Source organism: Eucalyptus grandis, chromosome 5 (genome assembly GCF_016545825.1).
Source record: "Eucalyptus grandis isolate ANBG69807.140 chromosome 5, ASM1654582v1, whole genome shotgun sequence".
NCBI lineage: Eukaryota > Viridiplantae > Streptophyta > Magnoliopsida > Myrtales > Myrtaceae > Eucalyptus > Eucalyptus grandis.
The window spans coordinates 52,200,145-52,207,314 of record NC_052616.1 but is presented as its reverse complement, the minus strand read 5'-3'; the positions used below and the strand labels follow the sequence as shown (position 1 = coordinate 52,207,314).

At 38.6% G+C, this 7,170-nt stretch overlaps 1 long non-coding RNA gene across 1 annotated transcript; it reads left to right on the top strand.

Annotated features, from left to right (window-relative positions):
• Positions 1–1,918: 1,918 nt before the first annotated feature.
• Positions 1,919–4,233, top strand: LOC120293414. The gene is made up of 2 exons (XR_005551176.1): positions 1,919–2,884; positions 4,080–4,233. It is a non-coding gene; the product is annotated as an uncharacterized LOC120293414 (long non-coding RNA).
• The last annotated feature ends 2,937 nt before the right edge of the window (positions 4,234–7,170 follow it).

The following is a 7,170-nucleotide window of genomic DNA, read 5'->3' as shown; positions in this document are numbered from 1 at the left end:
GTCATACTTTTTTTCTCAAGAATGTATATCTAATCCCTCAATTTATTTTCGAATTAAGAATATGTTCACATATTCCTTCGTTTTCTCATGATAAATTCATTGCCAAGAGTTGGGATACTAGGGCTAGTTTATTTAACATAACACATAATGTTTCTGAAAAATGTTTTCTAGGATATTCTAGAAAAATGGTTAGTTTCCCTTTGTTTAGTTATATGTGATCGAAATTTTTTTTTTTTTTTTTGGTATTTATATCTCGTTTGGAAAATTATTTCAATCTCATGACTTTATTTTAGGCCCAAAAAATTGAAATTGAAAATTATTTATATTTCTTTTTTCTTTTTTCTTTTTTCTGTCTTCCTCCCACGGCCGGCGAGGGCCGACTTGTCCTGCCTTAGGCGAGGGCGAGCCTCGTTAGCCTTGGGGGAGGTCTAGCTTGCCCCTCACAGGGATATGTCAAGGCTTGTGGCTTCGCCAGCTGTTGCTAAGGCCTAGCGACCGGTAGAGGGAGGAAAATGGAAAAATAACAAGGAAGAAAAAAAAAATACTAACAAATTCATATGAGCAATTTCGGGAAGTGTTTTCACCTTCTTAGATTAGGGAATTCACTTTTCTAATTTCATACATGAATATTTTCCTTGAAAGGAAAGTGTTATCGGTTGACTAATTATATTCGGTGAATCAAACATGTGAAAGTTTGGACAATGAATCCCTGGAAAACAATTTCCATCAAACAAATGCACCTATATTTTGCATTTGTTGATGTTTTAGGTTAATTTTTTTTTCCAACTTTATAAATTTTAATTTGGTTGTGTCATAATTATTGGTTAATATTTTTTCACTTACGTTACTATATTTGATATGCCATATAGACATACCTGTCAATCATTAAGTATGTTTTGGGATAATATGTGACAGCCTCAATTTTCAGATTTCGTTTTTGATTAAATAAATCGGGCATTTCGTCGATGCGCCGATAGTGCTATTCTCTAAACTGATCACTCATAAGATAACTAGACTATCTGGGAAAACTGTTAAGGGATTTTAACGCAATAGACTTGAGAATTCGACCATGAATCAATTGCTCGACTGTGTCGATCTGCAAGAGTCATTACTGCATTGTCAAAATCAATCAAAGATCAGAGATAGGTCGATTTTGACTGAGATATGTGATCAAAGTGTGGGTGATTCCACCTGATTGCAAAATTCTCATTGATCAGCACTAAATTGATTTTCTGTCGTTTTGGATACCCTGTGTTTGTAATTGAAACCTTGAGATTTCCATGACAACTGAGAGTTGCCAATGTGTCGAAGATGTACATTGTGTCTCGAGATAAATTGATCACGGGTCAATTGCACTAAAAATTCCTAAAAGTTACTCGGTAAGTTAGGTCACGCTAAAGTCGCGTTAGATTAAAATTAACCGCGAATTTGAACCCGATTTCAGAAATTGAAAGTTCTATCATGTCACGATCTATTTTAGAAACGTCGACTCATCCTCCAAAAAAATTTCTGAGATTCCGAGATTTTTACGGAAAATCGATTAAGATATTGCGAAAAAAATAACGAAAATTCAGATGGGCTAAGTTGAAGGAAATTTGGACTTCCAAGCCGAGCCTTTGGGTGTCGAGGGCTTGTCAAAAATTGTACGGGATTTTTCTTCAGCGAAATCGGATCTCAAATTGAAAAATTTCGTGAGGAGATTGAAGTAATTTAGTGAAATTCGGAGCCTTGGCTTAGGGGGCTGCAATTTTGGTATTAATTTGAGTTTATTGTGGAATCTACTGGTTGGAAAGTAATAGAAGACCAAGTAGATAAACTTGAAGGCTTTGTTGGACAAATTCATGATGAATCAAAATATTTTTGTGGACTTTTGGCACTTCATCCTCATCCATTCCCTCTTTCCTTCGCACATCAAGATCATCCGCCCCTCCTTCTTCATCGTGCGAAACCTCTCTCTCTCCTTCTCGGCATCCTCACCAAACCAGCAGCTCTTCCTTCCTTTCTTTCATTTTTCTTTTCCTTTATTCTGCCATCCTCGCCCACTAAGGAAGACTACCGTCTCTCTCTCTCCACCAAGTTTTGCCTGCCACCTTCAATTGTTTCCCCCAACCGAAGCCCCACGTTCACGCAGCTCTCCACCGGATTTCTCTGCCACACGTCCTCGATTTAAATCCCCCATGAGTCAACCTTCTTCAGCAAATTTCACGTGTTGACCCTTGTAGAGCCAGCGTGAGCCAGCTGCCAGCACACACCGCCCACATCCCACAGAAGCTTCTTCCACTTTCTCTCGCATCCATGCGAGTGCAGCAAACCGAGTCCACTCCCTCTCCCCCTCATTGACCGCCACCAGCATACTTCCTCACGCCTCCATGAGTCTGCCGTTCCACCGAATTCTTCACCGAGCAGCACCTCCAGCGAAGCTTGGCCCAGCGAAGCAATTTTTCAGTCCACCAGCCTAGTTCGGATCCAGCCCAAAACTTCAGCGGCAGCCCACACCAATTTCGGCCCGTCTTCAGTGCCCGACCACAATTCAGCCTGCATCAACGGCCTGGCAGTTTCTTTTTTTTTGCTCGGCCCAGCAGTCGGGCCATTTGAAGCCCAGCAAGTTGCCATTTTTCTACAGCCCATCTTCATGCAAGACAGCCCGTGAATTTCAGCTTATTTCAGCCCATTTGAAGCCCAGCCCAAGAAGTTAGCCCATCTTCATTTTCAGCAGCCCAAGCCCGCGAAGCAAGCCTAGCCCAACTCAATAATAAATCTCAGTTTGGGCTGAGATTTGTTGGGCCGGTTTTAGGCTTGGTCCAAGCCCGTTGGCGCCGTCACAATTCAAGTGTCGGCCGCCGTCACGCCGCCGTCGCGGTGAACCAGTTTTCGCTTTAAACCGGTGAGTTTATGCACTAAACTCTTTTTAGTAGGCCAATGACATTTAATGAGTGTTTAGATTTATTTAAATGTAATTAGTTTAATTATCAGTTTGTTTAGTTAAATTAGGATAGTTAGATTATTTAATTAGGTGGTTAGAAAATAGCTAGGATGCTTAGAATAATTTATTTAGCTCAAGAGGTGGTTATATTAGAATTATTTAGCCTAAGTTAGCATTTTTAGTATTTAATGCATTTATTTAATTAATTTTAGAAATTATTTAATTATTAAATAATTTCCGGAAATTAGACTTAAATAGCCGGTGATCGGAATTTCATGCTAATTGCAATCGTGTGGTTAAATTCTACAATTGAGTGTTAATTTGTGCAAATTGAGTGCTGATTGGAAATTTAGTCTACTTCAAAATTTGTGAATTTTGATATTTATTTAGAAAATCCTAAGTGTCGGATTTTAACATTGAAAATAGATTTTAAGCACTATATTAAGTAGTGGGGTTTGAAAAAGAAAGGTATTAGTTTTTTGGTTGGAATTGACCGTGTACCCATACATAACTATTTTTAGGATGTTTTTAATACGAAGAAAACATGCCAGGATCACCATTTTAATTGAGGCATTTGAATGCAATGCATGGTGTAGCCGAAATTAATTGATCGTGTGTTGGTTAAAGAGAAACCGTCCTAGCGTTTAAGCCGAACGTTACTAAATCCCACTTTTGGGTTACCCATGCATTAGGGTAACAAGTCGCAGTAGATTTTAGACCTAAGCTTCTTTGGGATAGCCGTTAATGTGACGTAGTCGTGCTTTACTGGCAACGCCAGTAGAATGCCGAACATGGAAATTAGCAGTGCCTTGAGTGGCTTAATTAACAATTGGAACGCATGATTGTCTGAGTTTGATGCGCCCGATTATGAGACAAAACTATGTGGCATGATATGGAACGTGTAATAATGGTTTGGCTTTATAATCGGGACCTTTGTGATTAAATGAGTTGTTGAGACATTTCAATTGTCATGTGCATTAATTATATGCATTTGTGTTATGAATTGTGCTGACCTGCAGGTTGAGACGAGGTAAGTCTCTGTGATTGTGTGGTTGTGTGGTTAGGATACCTCTTAGCATATTACCCTCCTAATCGGGGTTTAGAGGGTGAACTCGCTGAGATTTATATCTCATCCTGTCGTGAGATAATTTTTCAGGGTCGTCGAGTGGAGGACCTGGAGCCGAGAGGAGGTGATCTGAAGTGTAGATTAATTAAGATCGCTTCTTTTTGGAAAGCCAGTCTTTGTAGTCTTTTGGTCTTAGACCTTGTACATGACTCTATGTGAATATAAAAACGTGTTTGTTTGTGAATCTTTTGTCTTGCTTTTCTATTCTGAGATGATTATTGTCAAGGGATTTATTTTCGATAAAACGAAAAGGGTCGGCGATTCGTCTTGGGAAGTCACAAAATATTATCGATCAGAGAGGGATGGACATGCACTCAGGGTTCGGGGCGTGATATAATAATATTAGTTAAACCACACCAATTGATGATCGATTATATTTTTTCGACGAAACTCTATTAGATACAGTGGAGATATTGTTATCTTGATTGCTATAAAAAAAAGTTCGTCAAAATTGCTTTTATTATTTCAATTGGTCCAAGTACATTACCTTTTTCTGATATTTCTTAGAGAAGCTATTCGTGTGTTGAAAATTAATAGACTTCGAATAAATACCATTTCAATTTTCTCAAAATTTCTGGAGTCCCTTAAGAATATCAGAAAGATTTTCCATTTCCTGACTAGAGAATGTCGTGCGCCAAAAGACCTGGATGATTACATACTTCATTCCTTATTTACAGCAAATGAGATTGTTTTATGTCATTTTCTGCATTGCTGATTTTATTGGAACTCAAAGCATGAAGGTACAAGCAAGATCAAACAAGGATTATTCTATCGTGAGAGGACCTGGCGCCGATTACGTATGCTTGCACCTGCTTTCCACATAGTGAAATAAAGAAACAGTAATGCCCATGATTTCAGTCAACGGGGGAATGGGAAACTGTAGTCCTAATATTGCACTCTTGAAAGGCACATTGGAAAATGAGAGCATTCAGATTACAAAATAATGTGAAGTCGATAGGCCATGTTGAAACTCGTCCACCTTGTTCATCAACTTATGCTTTTGGGTTACATGTCGTAACAAACAAGCAGACAACTTACTTACATTTACCCAAAAAAAAAAAAAAAAAAAAAAACAAGCAGGCAACTATTTCCCAATATCCCATACATGAATTTTCAAAAGGTCTAGTCTCTGTTTTTCTTGCAGAACAGACACTTCGTTATTTTACGATATGCATTGAATACATGTAGTCAGGGAGGAGTATACACCAGGTGCATTCCCAAGAGCATATACCACGTGAACAGCAATATACATTGACTGCGCGCTGTTAACTTGTAAAAATCTCATGGAATGTCACCGACCCTCAACTAAGGTAACATTTAACTCATTTCTTTCACTGTCTATTTGATTGCGAAACCTCTCCATGTAAAATCCCGGCTACTTGGGCTGCCGCAGCGAGGTGATCTCACTGTCCAACATTAGAAGCACAGATAACATAGTTGGCCTCTGTTCCGGACTTTGCTGAACGCACAAGAGACCTATCTGGATGCATCTTATAACTTCCGACATAGGAAATGAATCCTCCATTTGTTTGTCTATGAGTTCAATGGCCCTCCCTTGATGCCATAATTTCCATGTCTGAAAGTTGCAGAGTTTTAGGCAATTATAACCGTAAAGAATCAGAATACAGAGTAGAAACTTGGAGTATAAACTTACATGTCCGAGAAGGTTGAGATTATGATCGTGATGGAGCAATTCTCTTTCCTCCTGCCACTCATTATTTTTAGGACTAGGACTCCAAAGCTAAAAGCATCTGATTTGGTTGAGAAGATTCCGTCTATTGCATACTCCGGTGACATGTATCCACTACATTACATTTTGGCACACAAATACATATTATTATTTTTTCTCCCTCCTTTTCGTTCTCTCCCTCACGTCTTCTGCCCCCTCCTTCTCATGATATTTCCTCTCCCTCTCTTTTCTTCTCTCTCTCTCCCACTTTTCCTCCCCCTCACGCCGCCAACCCCTCCTACCGAAATTTCCCCCCCCTCTTTTTCTCTTCTCTTTCTCTCTCTCTCTCTCCCCTACTTTTTCCTCCCCCTCACACCAACTTTTCTGCCACAATTTCGCCCCAGCTTCCTCTCCACTTTTTTTTTTTTTATTTATTGTTTCTCTCTCCCCTCCCCCTTCTTCCTCATGCCAACCCCCAAGCAAGTCAGCCCCTTCTTCTTTTCTTTCCCTCTTTCTTTTCTTTCCTCTTCTTTTCCTAACTCTTCCATCCCTTTTTCTCTCGCGCATTTTTTCTTCCCCACCACTCTCACGTCTCTGCCGATCCTCCCTCCTCTTCTCTTGCTTCCATTTTGCCTCAAGCCTCTTCATTTTCTTCACCATCTTCTTCTTCTTTTATTTAATTTTAATCGTTATTTATTTAATTAAACATTATTTATTTAATTAATCGTAATTATTTTAGTTAACGTTGTTTAATTTTTAATTAATTATAGTTAAGCTAATTAATCGAGTTTAATTTAATTAATTTTAATTATTCTAATTAATCGTAATTAGTCTAATTAATTGTGATTATCTTAATTAATCGCAACTAGCGTAATTAATGACGGATTAACCGTTAAGTAAAATTTTATGCTCGTTTTACGAGATGAATTTACACTTAATTTTGATCGTTTGAGCATGTAATGCCATGATATTTGATTACCCATATCATGTATTTTAAATGCTATTTTTTCAAAGATGGTTTATTGGTAAGAAAATAGCAAACTTTGAAGTGTCGTGATTGGACGCCGTATTTTACATGATAAAAGGGACAATGATGTTTTAAAATGATAGTGTGCAAAGTTTGATAGGTTGATTTTAAATACGTGACCATGTGCGATTATTTTACCGGAATTTTAAATGTAAAGATTTTCCGAGGTTTGTTATTTAAACGCAAACTCTTTTACACTAGGCTAATTGACGGAAGATAAAAATCGGCTTGAGTGTTGGCGTGATTATGTGATCATTTAATTGAACCCGTCATCCAACGGGAATTTGGGGACAATGCCCGGCGGGGGTTTGGATGCCGAGTAGTGGTTGAGGCTAGACCAATGCTCTTTTATGGAATGCTGTTTAGGCGGGGGTTCTAGACGATGTCATGTTCGATGGGGTGGGATGATGCCTGATCATGCTGGA